Source organism: Sminthopsis crassicaudata, chromosome 2, assembly GCF_048593235.1.
Source record: "Sminthopsis crassicaudata isolate SCR6 chromosome 2, ASM4859323v1, whole genome shotgun sequence".
Classification (NCBI taxonomy): domain Eukaryota; kingdom Metazoa; phylum Chordata; class Mammalia; order Dasyuromorphia; family Dasyuridae; genus Sminthopsis; species Sminthopsis crassicaudata.
In genome coordinates this window covers 171,740,806-171,763,047 of record NC_133618.1, presented here as the reverse complement: position 1 = coordinate 171,763,047, position 22,242 = coordinate 171,740,806, and the positions used below count along the sequence as shown (strand labels likewise).

The following is a 22,242-nucleotide window of genomic DNA, read 5'->3' as shown; positions in this document are numbered from 1 at the left end:
TCCTTCCTTCTTTCTTTCTTTCTTTCTTTTCTTTCTTTCTTTCTTTCTTTCTTTCTTTCTTTCTTTCTTTCTTTCTTTCTTTCTTTCTTTCTTCCTTCCTTCCTTCCTTCCTTCCTTCCTTCCTTCCTTCCTTCCTTCCTTCCTTCCTTCCTTCCTTCCTTCCTTTCTTCTTTCTTTCTTTCTTTCTTTCTTTCTTTCTTTCTTTCTTTCTTTCTTTCTTTCTTTCTTTCTTTCTTTCTTTCTTTCTTTCTTTCTTTCTTTCTTTCTTTCTTTCTTTCTTTCTTTCTTTCTTTCTTTCTTTCCTTTCCCTTCCTTTTTTCCCCACATAGGTATCATACCCTTACCACCAAGTGCTCTGACCAAAGGAATGGGGTTTTTTTGGTGTTTTTTTTTTTGTTTGTTTGTTTGTTTGGTTTTTTTGTTGTTGTTTTGTTTTGTTTGTTTGTTTGTTTGTTTTGATCACTGAAACCTGCTAAGATATCTTTCAGTTTACTGGCTAGATTTCTTTCTCCAAGACCATGCACACACACACACACACACACACACACACACACACACACATCACCTAATACTGAAATAGATTCAAAATCACCAGAGCAAGGCTTACCAATCATTTGCTCAATCTTGAAGATAATATGTGACTTAATACTTCCCCTAATCACCTTAGCATGAGGGCTCATATAACTTTGAATTCTTTAGAACCATAGATTCTTAGTACTGAAAGGAGCATTAGAGATAATTTAGGCTAATTTTCTCATTTTTTATAGAAGTACCTGGAACCAGGAAAGGTTCTGAGAGAATTGTAGAACACATCAATTTGCTAAGCAGGAGAAATTCTATGGCAAGGGCAGGGGGAAAAAAAAACTTAGTGAAAAAAAAAAAAACTAGGGTAAAATAAAAGTTTTTCTAGAACATGCTACCATAATTTTGGTTCTATAAACTGAATCTGACTATTTGTTTACCACTACATAAATGTACAATAAATAAAATCCTCCCCCCTTTTCCTTTACCCTTTTTTAAAAAGATTCACAGCATTGTGTATATTTTCAGAATTGTTTTTTTTTCCTATTTAGCTACCATATTTACCTTATTATTTTTATTAAATTTGTATCTTATATTTAATGGTGAGTTCAAGTGTGAACATCTATCATAGAATATGTTCCCCCAATTCAATCTTAAACCTAGCTACCCATTACTTTGTGCCACTTTAGTCATGTGGGAGGTACAGAAAATTTTCAACTTCATACTTGGATATGTGATTATTACCATTTTTGGATGCATCTAAGGCTCTAAGTGTTCACCAAGTGATGTTCCTGGCGGCCTGAAAAGTGCCCACAGCCAAAACACAGGCTTGCAGATTTAGAAGCTGTTATTGAAAATTTGGCCCCAAACACATGTTAAGTCACTTTTTTGAATGCATCAAGACTTTGAAAATACTGGATAATTGCATCTTTAGCACTGTTTCAGTAAAGATTATAGAACATTCACAAAATTGTTTCTAAATTCAATAATCTTATATGAAGTATCAATTTTGCACAAAGTACTTTGCCTATATGCATATAATACAAAAATTAAAGGTGAAATATGCTTTGTGAACAAAAAAATCAAATAAAATGCATTGAACCCCTCCCCCAAACGATATGTTTACATAATCTGTTAGGAAAAAAAAACTGAGGAAGAATGAAATCCACATGTTTGTCCTGTAAGTCATATCCTTAGGTTGGACTCTGTAAATTTTAAAAAATATTTTGATAAGTTGTGTTTTGATATAATTGGATACTTTGTAATCATATGAATTTTATTTTAAGCTTTTAAAACATTGTCATGGAGACTTCAACTTGACCTCCAAATGGGTCCATTATTCAAAAATAGTAAGAACTTCTGCTTTGAGTGTTTTAGTCCATTTTGAGAACAAATGAAGTACTAAAGCTACTCATCTTTTTTCTCTCTTTACTATATACCCAATTAACTTTTTAACTGGTCACAGACAACCTTAATGTTTTTAATGACACTCCTAAGTTTAATTGTCATTGGTAATATGCTGTAGCCTACTTAGACTCACCATGCATATTTGAATCATTCTTTGTTTGTAATATTGATTTTTCCAAGATAATGGTATTTGATGATTCATAGCATGTCTGGAAGAATTTGTAGGTATTAAGGAGATCAGGTTTGTGGCAGTGGGCTATCTGGGAATCACTGAAAGTAATATATGTTTATCTAAACATAATGCAATCAAATCTCAAGTAATCTGTCAAACAGCAATAATTTATTAAATATCAAATATGTACCAGGTTCTTTGCTAAGTGCTGCTACAGATTAAAAGTACAAAGAATGAAATAATTCCTACTTTCAATGAGTTTGCATTCTATTGGTGGAGACACATGCACACATGTCTTCTATACATCTATAAAATACTTTTTGTTTTGTATATGTATATATGTGTATATATACACATACATATGCAGAATGAATAAAAACAATAAATACATGGATATAAAGTATGTAATGCAATAAAGATAGAGAGATAGAGAGTCAATAGAGCAAGCATTTATTAAGGTTTTATAATGTGCTTGATGGCAATATCATTTGGAGGACTAAGAGAAGGGACAGAGAAGGATATGTATAGATTAATAGTGCTTGTTTTGCAGTTATGAAGAAAACAGGATTTTATGACCTCCTCACTTTGTTCAGTTTTATATCCCATCCAAAGCAATGATATCAAATTCAAAATAGAATTAGACTTAGGCCTCTTCTGGTCACATATTGAATTAAAAAAAAACCCTACAAATTAACATCTTTTTTTTTTGTTTGTTTGTTTAATTTTGTGAAACATTTTGTAATTACCGGTTTGGTTGCACTAGGGAGGCCAATGAATCTGACATCTCTGATAAAGCAACTGTCCAAGGTATAATTCAAATATAATATGATCACCTGGCTTATTAAACAGCAAACTATAATTTTAATAACATTTTTATTCACTTCATTTTTCTAATAAAATTTTTAAACAAATCTCTCCTTTTTAACATAACTGGATATTTTGAAGGCATTTGGTAGTATTTCATGACATTGTAATTAATATAAAAAATTTCATTGTAAACCTTAAAGTACTAAATAAATGAAACCTATTATTATTATGAGTTCTTAATGTGCTCTGTGAATAAAAGCATTTGTAAAATCTAGTTATTATTTTTTTAATTCTCCATTCATTTGGAATTTATAGAAAATTTTCAGTGACACTGATTACCAACCCAGATGATGTTTCCATATTTTATACTACTTAATTTTTTATTCTCATGAATTGTGGAATAATGATATTTTTTCCTTAACTGCATCTCTCAAAAAGTCTTAAATAATTTTAATTTGTGCATGGGATATATTTTGAGAATGTTTCAAGGCAATATTTCCTTCTGTTATATTTAAATAATATTTTTAACACCAGTTGGACCAAATCACTTTCTCATTGCCTTCCAACCTTTGCATCTCAGGATTTTGTGATTCTGTGATATAACTGTTGCAAATTAATAACAATTTCAGATGAATCAAAGAACCCAGCAAATATCTTTGTCCTTTCATGTAGAAAAAGGCAATTTTATAGCTATTTACAATTTTAAATTTATTTTGGCTAAATGAATTATTTGATATTGAGAGAAGAAATAAATCACAACTCCAAATAAATCTAGGTGCTCTCTGGCCAAAACTGTAGCAACAATAAAAACTTGAATTTCCATTTGTTGTTTAATTGTGTCCAACTCTTTGTGCCCTCATAGACAATAGCAAACCAGACCCTTCTATTTTTCACTATCTCTTAAAGTTTATACAAGTTCATGTTTGTTTTTTCCATTATACTTTCCATCTCATTCTCTCCTGGCTCATTTTTCCTTTTGCTTTACAAGTTTTTATTTTTGACCTCAGAAAGACCAGCAATTTGACTTTGAGATAATAGCTCAAAACTGGATCCCCATCCTATGTCCCTTCAACCATACTCCTTTGTCCCTCCAGACTTGTTAACTGTTTTTTAAGGTTAAAACAGACCCCTCTCTTAGCAGATACTCATACCTTATAGGCTGAGCGATTTTATTCAATAGCATTTCTAGTGAGTATTAGACTGGTTTTTAAAAGTCCAGAGAAGAAAATATTCTACCCTCCCTTACATGTAATTCCAAAATACTTCATAACCAAAAATGATTCATCATTAAATAATATTTCTCCTTCTTCTTTCTAAATTTTCAAACCTAAGATTAGATTAGCCATCTGAAGTCTCTCATTTGGGCAAATGGACAGTTAAATTCTACTCAAAAAGTTTTGTGGTAAAGTAGATGGATTATCAAATCAATTAGTCTGGATGACTGAGTTCCAAGCCAGCCTTAGGCACTTGATAATTGAGTAACCTTATACAAACAACTTAACCTCTTCTTCGTTCAGTTTCTTCATCTGCAAAATGGGGATAACAAGAGCACTACTTCCTAGGATCACTGTGAGAATCAAATCAATCAATAAAAATTCACTGTACTATGTTCCAGGAATTGTGCTAAATGCTGGGGAATAAAAAGAGACTAAATACATTTCCTGACCTCAGAAGTTAGAGATAATATTTTAAAGATTTTGCAAAACTTAAAATGCCACATAAAAACTAGCTGGATATTAATGTCTTTTTGCCAGCACTCAAATAAATACTTTAGTATAGTTGGGCCTTTTTTTTCCTTTCTGAAAGTTATTTAATTTCCTTTTAGCAAACTATCAACTATTATTTCAGTATTTTACTACTAATACTAACCAAAATGTCATCCAACCTATTTTTCCAAGAAGCTTGAAAATTAAATATTATGCTTCCGACTTTTATATATATATATATATGTATGTATATATAATCTCATAAGTAAGAAAGAAGAGACTCTCCATAGAAGATGGAATTTTAGTTGGACTTTAAAGGAAGCCTAGGAAGTCAATCAGTAGTCAGAGTGGAAGAGGGTGAACCTTCCAGGAGGGCAATCAGAAAAAATGCCCAGGTAATAAATATAAACACTTGAGGCATTTTAGCACTTTTAAGAAATAGATTCTCCAGAGGACTTTATTTCACAGAGATTCTTTTTTTCCTATGCTTTTTTGATGTCCATGTATTAGCAAGGTTTCAGCAGGAAGCAAGTTGAATTGAATTTCAAAGTTCTCTAGCTATTTAACCAGATTTATGTGTGTGGCAGTGGATAGTACATGGTCATGTGGCACTTAAACTATGATTCTTTTCATTTGATAGGGTGAGAGGAGTGAACTCTCTTGTTCTTGTTTAAAATGAACTTGCCTAAGTTTGTTTAAAGCTTGAAGCTTGTTTAAAATGAACACAGTTGCCAAGTAACTTCTTTAAATGTTGATTCAATGAAGTTTGAGAGAGAAGTAATTAAATTGGCATGCAGAGATCATTTTTGTTTGTTTCACAGCTTTGGCTTTGGAAGTCTTTTCTAGAGCAGGCACTAACTCCCTGTTTTGCACACTATTCCCTAAGAGGAAAAGATTGTTTTGTCTTCCAAATCTTAATTGTCTTTTTTTCTTTCCATTGTATATAGCTTCTGAAAATTGTATTCTCAGTAGCAATGGGAAAGAATCCTATGATAAAACATTGTTTTTAAGGCTATTAGTCCTCATGTAAATTAAAGTAATCTTAATTTTTTAATAATCTTTAATTTTCTTGACCCATTAAATGATTTCTGTAATACTGACTAAATTTTACACAGTACTCACTGCTACCCAGTTCTAATGCTATCTTCTCAGTTGTGATTTTTAGTTTTGTTGTTCAGTTGTATCAGTTCTGTCTCATTCTTCATGATCTTATTTGGGATTTTAGCTCATTTTATGGGTGAGAAAACTAGGGCAAGCAGGATTAAATGGTTTGCTCAGAATCACCAGATTTGAACTCACAGAGATTTGCAAACTAAGTTCTCTATCCATTCTGTCACGTACTTGTACTTACTTTTTCATGGCACTTTTTGTTTTTTCTACTTTCATATTTTCTCACCATAATCATAGCAATGGAAGATACTGTTGTTCTGGGTAAAAGAATACTTGATGCTTGATAAAACCGGGGGCAATAAGCCAGAAACTAAAAATTGAAGATGACAGTTAGGTGACTGGATAGAATACTTGGTCTGAAGTCGGGAAGATTTGAGTGAGTTCAAATCTAGCCTCTGGCACAAGTCACTTAACCCATTTACCTCAGTTTCCTCATCTGTGAAATGAAATTGAGAAGAAAACGGCAAATCACTCCAATAGCTTTGCCAAGAAAATTCCAAATGGACTCATGAAAAAACAAAAACAACTGAAAATGACTAAGCAGTAACAAAAGAGATCAGAGTCATTTCTCTGTCAGACAGGAGAATGGGGGGAAAGAATCTTCTGATTCTTCCATATTCTCAAAACAGCTTCTACTCCCTAGTTGCTTGAATATTTGTTAGATAATTATTAGGAAGCCAATCTATGCTCAATAATAATCTTGAAATTACTCTTGTGATCCCACCAACCCCTTCCCCCATTTTCCATCCAAAGTCTCTAGCATTTTTCTCTCTTAAAAGTGATCCTGAAAATTACTAGCTCAAATATTTGGGGTCAGTACCTTCAGTGATCTTGCTCATTCTAGCAACTCATCAAGTGAGTAAGATCTTTTTTGTTCTTCAGTTTTTATCTAAGCATTATGTAAGTAATGTTTTTGGAAGTTCAAAGCTGAAAAGATCATTGGGTTGTAGGATCATAAATTTAGAGCTGAAAGGGACCTCAGGGGACATCTAGTCTAACTCTCTCATTTTAAAGATGAGGAAACTGAGTTTCAGAGAGTTTAAGTGATTTGCTAAGGTTATACAATATAAGTAGCCCAGATCTTCTGACTCCAAATCCAGAATTTTACATTGTCTTGTTCTGCCTTTATGGACAATGAGACTTTGTCATCAACTAATACATCTCTTTTTTCTCAGTGAGTAGCCCTTAGATTTCTTGCTCAACAAAGAACTGTTTTTGGTTGTCCTTAATTTTAGCAAATTCACTAATTTCTACAAACTGTTTAGAGGGACTAAGGCTAAAACCATAATTAGTACTTTAGGTCCTAAGGACCACAAACACCATACAAAACACTTTGTTGAGATTCAGAAGGAGACCCAAAAGGTTGAGGTCACAAACTGGTGTCTCGAGGTATCTCAAAAAGAATTTGCAGACTTGAACCCATATCTAAGTCAAGGAGCAAAGTTCATTATAATTGTAAGGCCAATTGAAGCGGGCTAAGTTCCAAAAGAATTCAACCAGGGACCCGGAGCAAGGAGACAAATTTATCCAGTTCTTCATGTCACTGATATGTTAATATTATGGTCTATAGGTAGAACTGAGGAATGGTCTCAGGAATTTGGTTATCACTGACCTGCGGATCTAGGATCATCCTAAGGCCAAAAGACTTTAGAATCATTGACAGACATTGTCAGAACAACAGCACTCTAAGGTTAGAGAGTCTTAGGATCACTAAGATATCTTCCCTAGTCTAAGGGAAGAAATATTATAATCCTAGGCCATAAGACTTTTTGCAATCATCGACAGATTGTTAGTTCAATCGCACTCTAAAATTAGGGAGACCTTGGAACCACCCACTGATTCTAAAGCCAGAAGACTTTAAAATCATTGACAGATTGTTAGAACAGAATCACTCCACAGTCAGGGGACATCTCTACTCCTGTCTCCCCTAGAAGCTATATTCCATCAATTTGAGTCAAGAAAAAAAAAGCAATCTCAAATAAATTTTATAAGACAAATTCAGTTGGGAAAGGGGAGGACTGGGATATCATTCAACAGAGAAGAAACACTGGGACCCTAAGACCCAATAGTTAGAAACTCTGAGACATCATGAAGTCACCACCTAAGGGACTGATTATCTTGTAGGGAAACAGACTCTTAATGTCTATTTGTGTGGGATGGGTGCTAGATCTCCTTTCCCTAATTAACTACTCAGAGATATCTTCAGGTACAAAGAGAAAGCATTTATTCAGTCCCATTCATATTTAAGCTCATAATTCTTAGAAATTAGCTTAAATTCAACAGTTTTTACCTGCTAAAAGAGAATAAATAGTTAATACTGTAAATTTTTTCAATTCAGGGCAAAGGACCACATCCTTGCCACCCCCTTGCCCTCTATTACTTACTGCTTTTGTGAGGGAAATTGTAAAATAAATCAGATAAATTATATATAATTAACTATAGCCATTATTATTTTCCTTCATTTTGTCCTCAATTTCTAAGTTCAAGGACAAAGACTATATAATTGCTTCAAGTTGAAATTAAAATTGATTCTCCCCTCCTTCCAACTGAAGCACTTTTAAATTACTAAATAGATTTCATCCCCTATATTTCATTTTCAACAAGCAATTTAGGACATACATGGGAAGTATACATAAATGTAATGAAATGTGCTGCCATCAGTACAAACAAAACAAATTAAGTAGCTACATAAATCCTAATTGCATGGATGGTTTAAATAGACCAGCTTTTAAGTAATCAATAATACACACATACACACACACATATACTAAGAGTTCAGATTGTTAGACCTATACTTCAAATTCATTGGCAATAAAAGAGAAAATTTTTATTCTTGTCCTTCTGGTATCCCACTACAATGCAAAAACAGATGCGCTAAATAAAATGGATAATGAAATGTTTACCTGATTTTAGTCAATAACAGTCTCTTTAACAGTTCCTTATATTAGGTCAAATGAAACCTTCTCTAAGCATAAAAAAGATATATCCTGGGGCACATTTTAAATGAGGACGGACCCATTGATTGTTTTCCTTGTCACCAGCAACTGATGTAGCTGCTGGTTTATTTATTCATACAAAATGACACAAGATTGTTGCTTTGTCATTAAAATAAGATCGCACAATAAATCCAGGCACTGTCAAAAGAAACCTCTAGTGCTACACATACATCACACAAGTACTGCTTTCCTTTCATTATAAATTGCACAGTGGCAACCTTGATTTTATTTTCTGGAGGAGGAAATGGTGAACTATGCCAGTAACTTTGCTAAGAAAACCGCAAATGGGCTCATGAAGAGGTAGACCACCCACCAACCTTTATTTTGTTTGAAGTGGGTAGCTTGATAAAGAAATTTAATGACACCTTAGTTCAGGTGGCTAAAGAATATTGATGAGTAAAGTTTGGAATAATTACCATAACTCTCTCCCTCCTGGATATCTTGCTTCTTTAGTGCTCTTCCTCATCCTCTTCCTCATGGCTAGAATTTTATAGCATCTATTATATGCCAGCATTATCTTAATTTCTCTCAATCTCTTAATCAATTTTCAATTGATCCTCACAACTCTATTCTATAGATGAGGAAACAAATAGTGATTAAGTGATTTGCCCAGGATCACACTGCTAGTAAGTAGATGAGGTTGGATTACCCCATGTGAGGAAAAACGAGATAAAATTGGCTAAACTCTAAGAGTACATACAAATATGAGGCAGCAACCTCAACAGCTCTGATGTTCAGCCAGTCTTATCTCCGTTTTTCTCACACAGGGCATTTCATCTTCTGCTTCCAAACCTCTACTCTTCTCCTTGTCTAGAACTGGTACTTCCTTCTAACATCCACCTTTTAGAATTTTTTGCTTTCCTTCCTAACTCAGCTCAGATTCCATGTTCTATATGAAGTTATTCTCGGTTCTCTCATATAATGCCCCCTATGACTACTGTATTACTTTGAATTTATTTTGGATATGCCTATTTATATACGGATTGTCTCATCTGTTAAATATAACATAATATATAAATTTATATCATATATAATATACACTTTGAGGGAGGAAATATTTCATGTTTATATTTGTATTCCCAACCCCTGCTGCAGGATCTTTTATGTAGTATATCCCCCAAATCTCAATTTTAAGCTTCTAAATTTTAAATCGAAGCTTATCTGGTCTTGTTTTTATGACAAAGGAACAATCTTGTGCCATTTTGCATTAATAAAGTGACTACTTTATCAACTATTGATAAAATATTTAAAAGTGGAAAGCAATAAAAGCTAAAAGCTAGACTTTTAGGATACCTTGTAATATAAAGTAGTTAAGAAACTCTTGTTGATTGAGTTAATTCATGTTCTACATCCCTCTCCAACATTGTAAGCACCTTGATATTTTTGTTGTTACTCTTTCCATCTTTATATAGCCAGTGCCTAATACAGTGGACAGCTTGTAAAAGATATATTGAATTAAATGGAGATGTAGACTTTATCTCCAATGCTATATGCTCTAATTTTAGAAGAGAATTGAGGAAAAAATTCCTAGTATATCAGTACAAATCAATCATTCTTGGAAAAAATACAATAAGAATGATACCTATTGTAAATGGCTGGATGAATGGAAAACCAGGGGTTTTCTATCCAAAATCATTATGATCTTGAAGGGTCATAAAAATTAAGCATAACGTTGCAATGGGTTGCCACATTAGAACCAGAAGAAATGACACTATTTGTTATGATTCAAATAATTATCATCACTCTATGTGTATTTGTATGTGTATGTTCTTTTAAAATGTCATTTTCAGAAGAGCTGACACTTTTACACAAACAAAACTTCAGAGAAGAGATAATCTACTATTTGATCACACAGATTTAACTATGAATGTGGATGGCTAGGAATCAACTGAAAATTCAAACAAATTTACTGTTTACACACAGGGTTCTTATATAGAAAAAAAATGCAACATGCATCCTTCTAGACAGAATCCCTTACATTTTTCCACCTTTATTGATTTTTTTTTTCCTTTGACTGCTAAGTTTATTTTAGATCGCTCAATTCTAATAAAAACTCCTATGGTGTTTTTTTTTTTTAGCCAACTCCAACTACTTACTATGCTATCCCTTCCTTCTGCAACATTTAAACAAGTTCACAGATCCTTTTTTGCTTTTGTGGTCTTGGTGGCTGAGCAATGGTAGAAAAGACGAAAGGTGTTAAGAATCACAGTTTTAAGATTGTCAACAAGTTTTATTATAGCCCTCTGTGCAGACTTTTGGGAGGACACAGACAAGATGATTTTTCTATTTGCATTGTTGGAAAGAACTCTTAGATAGATGAGATCACTAATCTGTTTGAATATTTGAGTTTTATTGCATGACCTGCACATTTCCTTGTACATTCATTTTGGGGATAATTCATATTCCATCTCCTATTCACACCCAATTTATAACATTTGCTGTTCTAGTATATGAATGAACTTGGAGATGACTCTTGAAAATTCATATTCTTTTTCTTCTTGCTTATGTCTACTCAAATATTAAAACCCATCATACTCTTAAATTGGAACCAACTTCTTCATATAACTTCAGTAAGAGTAGCAAAAGTTTGTAGTTTAAAGATTACTAGAAGTTCAAAGGTTACTGAAATGTTATCAGCAAGCAGATGGGACATAGGTGAGTCATAGTGAGCATCTCCATTTATATCTATGTATTTTTTCTCTGACTTCTAATGTACTTTAGCTATTCAATAATTGGAAATTATATTCTAAACTCTACCTACTCCATGCTCTTTCAGATTCCTCAGTAATATATTAGTTGTCATAGAATTTCAGAATTTGAGAATTCAATGAATTCTCAGAAAAACATTTATTTTATAGACTATAAAGTGGGGAAAGTGCATGAATTTTATATGTTAATAATAAAAATAACTCATATAGAGAGGCATCATAATATAGTAACTATAGAGAGACAATCTTAGAGCTAAGAATATCATTGAGTCTTCACTGATGACATTCTGGTAATATGATTGAGGATATTTCTTTTTAAATTATTTATTTAATGTTTTCCCCCGTTACATTCAAAACAATTTTATTATATTTTTTTCTTTTTAAATAAATTTTTAACACATTGCTTTATGAATCATGTTAAGAGAGAAAAATCAGAGAAAAAGAGAAAAACCATGGGAGAGAGAAAAAAAAAACAGAAAAAAGAAGCAAACATAGCATGTGTTGATTTATATTCAGTCTCAGTTCTTTTTCTGGATGCAGATGGCATTTTCTGTCCAAAGTCTTTTGAGATTGCTTTGAACAGGCATGTCTCTTAACCTCTCAATGGTCCAGGCAATTTTCTAAGATTTTTTTTTTTTAATTTGAGGAAAGTCACTAACCTGCATTTCTTGAGGAACTTTCCTTACCTGGAATTTCCTTATATTTATGAATTCATAAATTCAGTCCCTATCTCTAATAACTGATCTTAATATAGTGCTTCAATAGATATCCCCATTTTATAGATAAGAACATTGTTAAATGATTTGCAATTATTGTTAGGGATAAAGTGAATCCAGGACTCCAAGTTCAGCACTCTATTATACTCTATTGCTTCTCACATTATATATTTGGCTGGGTGGAGGAGAGTGTCGAATAATTATATCTTCCTAATAAGTATATCTCTTACTCCCTTTCAAGAGTTCCCTTCCCCTATGTTGAGGTCAGAGGTAGAACTAGGAAATTGTTGGGGTTTTTTAAGTTATGTGTGTAATGGAATACTTGTATTGGGCCAATGAGAGACCAGCCTTTCTGAGCCCATCCAGCATGCTCTGCCTGCTCCAGCATTTTCAGATTTACCTTTTTGAACTCAGAAATTGTTTCCAGCATGTGAAGAAGTGAAGCCTTTTAATTGGCTGCTGAGTTGGAACAGAGACTTTAAAAAACACTACCTGGATGATCCAGTCTGTTTCCTGGATACCTTTTGAAAGCACGCTCATAAGAACTGCTCTCTCATCTGGTTAGTCTCAGACTATTTGTTGTGTTGTTGTTGTTCATCCTTCTTTCTCCAAGAGATCTCTGATATTAAGGAGGTGATGCCTTTCCATGCAAGGGAATTGGATTTTAAGTGAAGGCAGGCTAGGCAAAGTCACCAGCTTTATTTTCTCCTCCAGAGCCATCTGAATGCATTGGAAAAACAGGTCAGGATAACTGGTGATAGCCCTATTCAGACCACTGTATACTATACTGTTATACTATAATGTATACTATAATGTTATATTATAATTATAACTGAAGTTGAGATATCATTGAAACAATATTTAATCAGATATTCATTAATTTAAAGTTTATTAATGTATTCATTAATTAAATTTCATTAGTTCTATATTTAACACTAACTAATCTTTAAAAAAAACATATCTCTAAGTTTTATAAGAGCTAACCCCAAATATAATTATGGGGAAAAACAGACAAAAGCTTATTAGAAAAGATAAACTTGGAAAGTTTTGTTTCAGATTCAGAAGATTAAGCTCTATTAATCCATTGAATTTATGAATCCTACAATATTTTATTTAAGAGATTCTTTTATAGGGTCCAAGAATTCAAAGTTAACTTACATTTAAACTGAGAGTTCCCATATAGTTTAATATCTTTAAATATTAAAATGGGAAAAATACAACATGCTCACCTCAGGTAAGCTAATGCATTTGGGGAAAACCTTTCAGTATCTAGTATAAACTGAAAATAAAACAGAAAATTTAGATTATATCAGCATGAAGCAACCAAAAAGACCCAAAAAGTTTGTGTTTGAAGCAAGCTGTGGAGACATTGTGTGTAAAGTCATTTTCATAGTCATCAGATATTAGCAATGCTTCAAGTAGTATGAAAGGAATCCATTTTCTGGTTTTTTTGTTTTGTTTTGTTTTTTAGTGGACTGGCTATGCATAACTGGGACAGGCCATTCTCACTAGATGTGCTAGCCTAAGTGTGATGCTTCAGGAGACCACATTTTCACAACTAGTGATCTCACAGATGTATGCATTACTTCTGCTTATTCATTTTTTCCATCCTATAGAATGATCCTCTATGTCCTCATATGAATCTTCTATATGGCAGCTTTGTTTAGTGGAAAGCAAAAAGAAAGCACTAGATTTGAATTCAGAAAACCTACTTGTGAATCCTGGATTTATGTTTTATTCATTTTGTGATTGGTGGACAAATGCTCTAATTTCTCTGGGCCTTATTTTTCTTTGCATTTCTAAATCCTATGCTCCAAAGTACTGAAGACTTTGCCATCACTCTAACAAATAGAATGGTATTCAGGATCTTTGTTGTTTCTCATTATTGTCAAATAATATTGTCAAAAAAGCTGGTCAGCTTATCCCACCCTCTTTCCAAACACATATATCCCATTTCATTGAAAGCTCTTTGAAGTCAAGGGCTGTTTTGCTCTTAACTTTGTATCTTCATTTTCTAGAATTTGTATTGTATAGAGAGAAGATATTTAATACATATATGTTTAACTGAATTAATGATGTCTCCCATGAAAGACACTATATATACAACATGCTCATCTCAGTACGCAGGGAAAACCTTTCAGTATCTAGTTATAAACTGAAAATAATACATAAAATTTAGATTATATCAGCATGAAGCAACCAAAAAGAAAAGACCCCAGAAGTCTGTGAAGCAAGCTGTGCTACAGATTACTTTTAAAGATTCATACTTTTTATTCCTCTTTGGGGCAATTTTTTCTGATATTCTTTTTGTGGAGTATTTCAGTTAATAAACATTTATTAAATGCTTATTTTATGCAAGGCTCAGTGATTAGTAGTAGAAATAATAGAAAGAGAAAGATGAAAATAAGCCCTGTTCTCAAGTACTGTGTTATTGCATTATATACAAAAAGTACACACCAGTAAAATCAGGATAATTTTTTTTTAATATAAAAGGATATTAAGTGATCAGGAAGGACTTTCTGTGCAAAGTGAGAGATGAATGATTATAAGTTTAACAGGTGAGGTGAGAAGACAAAAAAATTGATAAATTCAAATAAATAAATAGCAATTTAGCTATATTGACTAGTATATAGAGCATGTGAAAAGATTAATGTACATGTAGAAAGATAACCCAGAGTCCTATTTAAGGAGATTTAAATGCTAAACAAAAGAGTTTTATTTTTATCCTGGAAGCCACTGATGCTTCTTGAGGGGGAACTTTAAGACATTTATATGAGCTGTCTTCCAGAGAATGTATTGAAATCTGAAACACTAGAATCTAGAAAACCAATTAGGTGACTATTGTAATAGTTCAAGGAACAGGTAATGAGAGTCTGGGGGGAGGATGGTGACCATGTGAGTGGAGGGAAAGAAATAGGAGGATGTAGAGATAGAATTGACATGACTTTACAACTATTTTACATAGAAGTTTAAGGAAAGTGAAAAAGTTAAGGGTAGTTCAAATTAATATGATTGTAAATTTCTCTGAAAAGTTATTGGTCATTAAAGAGATGGAATTTTTAAAAACTTAGTTTAGGATCATTGAAAACATTGTAAAAATGTGAAACTGTACTTAGTTGATGTACTTAACTCAATAGCTTGTCATCCTGCTTCATTCCACAGCTAAGCATTATGCCCATTTCACTTACTTTTTTTCTCCCTCTCAGTTTGCATACTTGCACTAGACACTTTCACTGTGCTATAAATACCACTGAGGAAGCTTTATAATATTCAGGATGGACTTTGATGGAATTATTACGATTTAATCTGTGAATGGGAATATTTGGAGAATTTAATATGGAATCCATTTCCTTCTGCAAAGTATCCCTTATTCTGGGAAACAGGTGGGCAAAATTTCTTTCTTCCTTTTGTCTAGCTATATAATTTCATTGGCATGGAAAACTCTTCATCTGGAAGTTCCCTCCACTGATAGAGATATAAGTATCTTTACTTTTACAACTTTAGAACATTTCCTGGGAACCTGAGAAATTAAGTGAACTTCTCATGGGCACAGAGCTAATTTTCTTTAGAGGCTGGACTTGAACCCAAGGCTTCTTTATGTTAGATCAACCCTCTGTATTCTATGCCAGTGGTGTTAAACATTAATAGAAAAGGACTCTTAGGTAATACATATTCATCTAGAAAACCAGAAATTAACATCATCTCTATTTTACTGTATTTTTATTCATTTTCCATTTTAATTTTAATCTGATTTTGACAGCACTGGGGAGTTTTGTGGCCATGTAGCTCATGGTTCTTGAGAATAACCTTTCTATTTTATGCTATGCTGTCTTTCAAGTGCCTTAAAATTCAATTGATAGAATGAATCATCGATTTGCAAAATTTTTCATTTAGTTGTGTGACTATAAAAATATGCTTTGCTACTGAAAATAATCTATGAAAGCCTCTCCTCAGTAAATCTTTATAGAGATGAACAAATAGGTATGTGGCTTAATTGTGACTGAAATTTATTCATTCAGTTTTTTTTTTTTGGCAAAAACCTATGATCTTTTTATAATTTTGGAATCTTCTCCCTTCTGAGACAATTTGAAAGTCAATCCTTGATTGTCTTTCAAATTATATCATTTCCACCCAGATTTCTTCCCTAGATCTTTAGTTAGTTCCAATCTCTCCTCCTTATCTTTAGTGCTCCTGTTATTGAGTCACACTTTACTATAATTGCTCATGTATTGTCTAAAAGTGATGGAGCTATTACTATTAAAAATACTATTTTTAAAATATGGTTGTATCCAACAGTAGTAGAAATGTTAATGGAAAAAATACTGATGTCTCCAGTTGGAGTGTCTTGTCCTTCTTCATGTACAATGTTCTTGGAATGTTGTGGCTTACCTAAATATCAAAACAAGCTAGCTCTCTTATATCATAGTCATTTTCTACTAAACTGCTTTTTAAAAATCTTTTAACAGGTGGTTCTTTTTATGATTTTCTATGTTTTCTAAGTCTTGCGGTAAATACTGGGTATGTTGTGAACTTGACTCATCAATTGTAATTACAGTTGAGTTATAGTTCTAGAGCATGTAATATATCTAACTATATTTGTTTCATATGAGAAAGGGAATCAAAAAAGAACAAAAAAAAAAAAAAAAACAGATCTGTGGCACCATGATACAGGCTGGACTGGATCCTCCATGGAGTCAGAATTCCCAAAAGTGATGCTGCTTCTGTTGTTACCACTTAGACCCAGCATTGGTGTTTTATCCATTGGTAGTAGTTTTTCTGAGTAAAAGTTTTGTTTCCAGTCCCAAGAGGTCAGGTATCCTGAAGAACAAAATCAGTTGCAATGCCAAGGAATCAGGGGTTCTTCCCAGGTAAGGATCAGAGTGCAGAACTCTCCCCAGGTTATGCAAATTTGAAAGCACCAAAAAACTTCAAACCTCCAGAACTAACTAGCTCTTTTTAATTAAGAATCCAGTATTGCATTTTCATGGAAAGACGTTTTGAAGACTTTTGTGGTGGTTTTTGCATTTATTTAAAGAAAATATTTTAATGAATGTTTATATTCTATTTTAATCCAAATATTTTAATGTATAAAAGATAAAATGTCACATAATCTTTTATATTATCTGTTAGGTTCTTACTAAGTTCTAATGAGATAATGCGATATTAGGTTCTTACTAAGTGCTAAGTCGGTACTTGACAATTCTCTAGTTCCGGCCTTTACTGGGAGTGTTAGTTGTGAATTTCTGGGGAATTGAGCCAGAGGTAACCCTAGAGAACTTCTAAATTTAGTTCTCTATACCATTAATTTTCTAATTTTTGACAAAGATGCACTGGCTCCAGCAGACAGGTTTTATAACCCACCAGAAGGGCAGTGTCCAGTGCAAGCAGCTCCATTGTCCTTAGATAATCACCAGGTGATGTGGAGAGACCCAGAAAGTGGTGAATGGAAGGGACCAGATAGGTTAACTTGCTTGTATTTCTTCAATAGTTCTTTTGACAGCAGTTTGCAAAAGTCCCACAAAATCTGCAAAAAGTTCATTGGGATCTTGTTCTATTTTAATGAAAACCTCTCCCCGATCTTTCTGTCCAGGGAGGACACCCCAAGCTTTTATTGCAGCCTTAGCAATTTGCTCATATATAGTCATGGTATAATTAATCTGTTCTGAATTCCCTCCATACCGACCTTCACCAGCTAAGTGCTCAAAAGTGAATTGTGTGTTAACTCCTATTTCCAAATTGCATCTGACTTGGATTTTACATAATTCATGAAACTCTGCAAGCCATAACAAATTTTGTCCAGGTTCTAGGCATGTCCTTGCTATGGATTTCCAATCATTTAGGGTTAGGACTTCATAAGACAAACCATCTAGTAACATATTAACATAAGCTGATGTAGCCCCATAAAGGGTACAACCTTTTTTCAAATCTTTAATTTTATTCAAATCTAAAGGTCCATATCTTCTCCTTTTTTGACCTACAGAGTCAATATCTTCAATCACAGGATATGCATGTATAAAATCACTTATATCCTGTCCTTCTCTCTTAGCTTTAACAAATGCTTTTTATAATCTTGTCATAGGCTTAGGCTGCTTCACAGACAATTCTGTTTGTGTTTCTGCCTCTTCCCCTCCTCCTTCTTGCTCCACCCCTGAAGGGTTAATTGAGGGAGGAGATGGGAAATGCTCCTGTTGCTCAGAATTGTACTTAACTTCATTGTTATCTGATTCATCCTTTTCACCTAGTTTAGTTGACACTTCCCCATTTTGCTCCTTCTTCTATTCCTTTAGAATAACATTTTTTAAAGCCATTTGGATTAAATTGTAGGTATGAAGTGTATCTTTGGAAATTGAGTTTGGTCTGGAACCAAAGGGCAAAATGTCACAAGGGCAATTGTAGTGTTCACCTAATTGCTTTCCTACTAATTCCCATTCATCTGGATCCAATTTTTTCTTCCAGAGAAAAACAAGAACATATGACCTTCACAGTTTTTAAAAGTTCAATAATCTCCTCCAAATTATAATCAATCCTTGGCTTTTCATAACCTTCATGATGCTCTCTAAACATTTTCCTTGAACAGAAGGCGTTTGCCCCATTTCACTATAAGAGATTGCTGGTTTAGCCCTTAACAAGTTAAGTTCCTTATTTGTCTATTAGAATGCTCACTTAATCTTTAACAAAGTTTCCTTGTTACTCACGGTTCTGGGTCAGAGAGACTGAGATCTGGATCAGAGGCTTTTCCACTGAAATCAGGATCGTGTCTGTCCCTGTTCGGGCACCAAATTGCAATGGTCCGGTCTAGCTCCTCTGAAGGGCTCAGAATAAGTCCTTAAATGCAAAGGTCTGGGCTAGCTCCTCTGAACGGCTTAGAATAAGCCCTTATCAGGATAAGCAAAAGTCCTTGCCCCACGTTGGGCGCCAATTTGTAACGTGCTATTGTCTCCAGAAGCTGCCTATCACTCTCTGGGAGGAGATCTGCTGTGTCAACTCAAATCTCTCAGACAGATTCTTCTTCCTGTAGAGAGCCGACTTCCCTTCCTGCAGAGAGCAGCCTCCAATCTCGTCCAGACAAAAATTCTCTTTTCCTCCAGAGCTGCCCTCTTTTATCCTCCCAGAGAATGGGCGTGGGATAATGCAAGGGCTTCTGGGGAAAATTACTTCAACCAGTGAACTTGCTCCTTCTAAGCATGCAAGCTCTTCCCCAGGAATTCACAAGTAACACTCCCAGTAAAGGCCGGAACTAGAGAATTGTCAAGTACAGACTTAGCACTTAGTAAGAACCTAATATCTCATTATCTCATTAGCACTTAGTAAGAACCTAACAATTATCAATATGCAAATATTGATAGTGATAAGAAAATGATAAATATTGAAATATGTCCACTTAGTGATAAATTCTCTAGGCACAGAAACTCGTAAAACAAAGTAAAATGACCAATTCTCCCTCCCCCCCCATCTTTTGAAAATATATTCTATTTCCTTTTCTATTTTGGTGCTTAAGCCATTAGCTTAATGGCTAGGTAAATGATCCATGCTTTGGGGGGGAAATAGCCACTGTGATGTAGTAAAAAAAAATTTTTGAGCAGAAATTTAAAAAAAGATTCTAGTCCTGATTTTGCCAGTAACTATAAAATAATGAGTGCTGAATTATATCAAATATAATGACCTTTCCTGCTGTAATGTTCTAATATATTTCTAATGCATTTTACTGAAGCCAATTTTTTTTGAAAATTTATCAGATTAATTTTTGAAATAATTTACTCTTATTTCATATGGATATAGAGAGCTCTAAGAGGCTTTTATGTTGTTAAGAATAGGGATATTGTTTGTTTAAAGATATTAATTTGTATATTTTTAAAAAGAGAAATAAATTTATGCTGATTCATATTTGAAACAAATCTATAGGCCATTCTGGCCTAAATTTTGTATGACTTAAAATGTTGTAAATTTTAAGGGATGGAAGTTTTGTTTTGTCTTGGTTTTCTTATATTAATACTGCTAATTCTTTTCCATGCCAATAATGTTGTTACCCTTTATATTCTGGTTAACAAACTTTTTTTCTGCCCAGGTGGAGAGAAATAATGTGTTTCATTTTTTTTTCAGTTTGCTTCCTGCTTTCTTAAACTTTATTTCTAATTATTTCTTTAGTCATTGCTCTGTCCTTTTTTTTCATTTTCCCTTGAACAAAACTACTTCACACCTTAACCTTTTCTCATTTGAAGCAATCTTCTCTGACTTCTTAAATCATTTCAGAAGATTTTTTAAAAATATTTTCCCTATTTTGGCATTTGGCATACCCTTTTGAGATCAACAATTATGATCTCATTTATTAGGAAAAGGAATGAAGAGGGAAAACTGATGGGTTGCTTTTCAGTTCATCACTGTCTTTGTAGGAATCCAAGTAATATCATCATTTAGCAGGTCAAAATTCAAGTGCAAAATAGGAGTTCTATTTTTACAATGTGAAATTCCCCAGGATCAATTAATTGCAGCAATAGAACCTGATCAGTTGACAATAAAAAATGGGAAGATAGCCCTGAGTAATTATCACCTCAGAGTGGAGCTAAGTAACCTGAGATTTCACTTTCAGAATAGGGAAGATCAAATCTAGAGGAGATAGAACAAAAGGTATGGGCATGAAATCTATTACACAATAAGGAAACCTTGCTGATGTACCATTTTCTCTCTCAAAAATAAAGCAACATAGACTGAACTTACTGAATTAATTACTTATTTTCTATTTAACATCATTCTCTGAACTATCTCTTTTGTTCTTGAATACCCTTGGCTATCTTATTTTTTTAAAAGCATTTAAGAATGTGATCCAACTTTGAAAATCTTTGGAAGCAGAGAAAGCACATATGTAGGGTTTGTCTTTTCACCTAGGACAGGCTCTTAGTTGCCTTTATATTCTTACTTTATCTCTATTTATTTTGGCTCGTTCCCTAATGGCCTCGTTTTCAATGTTCTTCCTTGCCTAGCTTTCCCTTTGCAGGGAAGCTGGTAAAATTTTGAAAATATTTCTATGGTTTCACTAGAGCTCTAACACATCATGTAGACATCACATTCCCTAGTGATCTGAAGATGTGGCTGATTGCTAATGCTGCCTTTTCTTACTGTTGAAGCTCTGCTGTGCCACATGGGAAGTTTTCCTTTAAACAAGTCTGCAGCACCTATTTTAAGATTAATAAATCTGGTTAATTGTTAATGCTGAGAATGTACAACAGACAGCCTACAAGAAAATACCTTTAGTTATGGTAGTGTCATGCTTTATTTCTCTCTCTCAGTGGGTTGATAATAGATTTGGAAAGCAATGAAAGATTTATTGTGAAGCTAGGATAAATTACTCTTCAAATGTAGGCAGAAAAAAATTATCATATGTGATAATGAGAAATAAACTAAACCAGAGAGAAGCCTCTTTACAAATGTAGAATCCTACAATTATAAAGCTGTATTAGAGACTGGATATGACCTCATCTACTAGGGACTAATTAATCAACAATGAACAAGCATTTATCAAGTGGTTGTTGCATTTCTAGGTACTATGATAGATACTTGGGCAGTGAGGTAGCTCTGGAGTCAAGAAGAGCTGAATTCTATTCCAGCCTCAGACACAATTCCAGCTGCATGATCCTGGACAATTCAGGTTAATCCTGTTTGCCTCAGTTTCCTCATCTGTAAAATGAGCTGAGTAGGAAATGCCTAAGCTCTCTAGTATGTCAAGATAACCCCAAAAGAAGTCATGAAGAACTGAACATTACCAAAACATTGTTAAACATGCAAAGTATTACGAAATAGTAAAAAAATACAACAAATGACACGATTGCTATTCAGAAGGAGCTCTAATCTGACAGAAGAGATAACAAGGACAAAAAAAAAAAGTTCAACAAACTGTTCCTTAAGGTTTTACCCTTTCCTGTGTAGCTATTTATTACTGAAAGAAACAGTTATTGAAGCAGTTATCTTTACTTAAAATTCTGAGATAGTCATTCTTGTTGAATGTGTCAGGGTAGGGAATACTGGAAAGAGGTGTGCATCAGA

The 22,242-nt window shown here is 33.5% G+C and overlaps 1 protein-coding gene across 11 annotated transcripts in view; it reads left to right on the top strand.

Moving 5' to 3' along the window:
• PLCB4 (phospholipase C beta 4) overlaps positions 1 to 22,242 on the top strand; it is a 461,856-nt gene that overhangs the window by 210,856 nt on the left and 228,758 nt on the right. The window contains exon 1 of one of the 11 annotated variants that reach the window (XM_074287879.1): positions 10,537 to 12,945. The exons of the other annotated variants lie outside the window; for them this stretch is intronic. The gene's annotated coding sequence lies outside the window, so the exon portion shown is untranslated. Of the gene's footprint in view, positions 1 to 10,536; positions 12,946 to 22,242 lie in introns of those variants that run through there. 11 annotated transcript variants of the gene reach the window in all.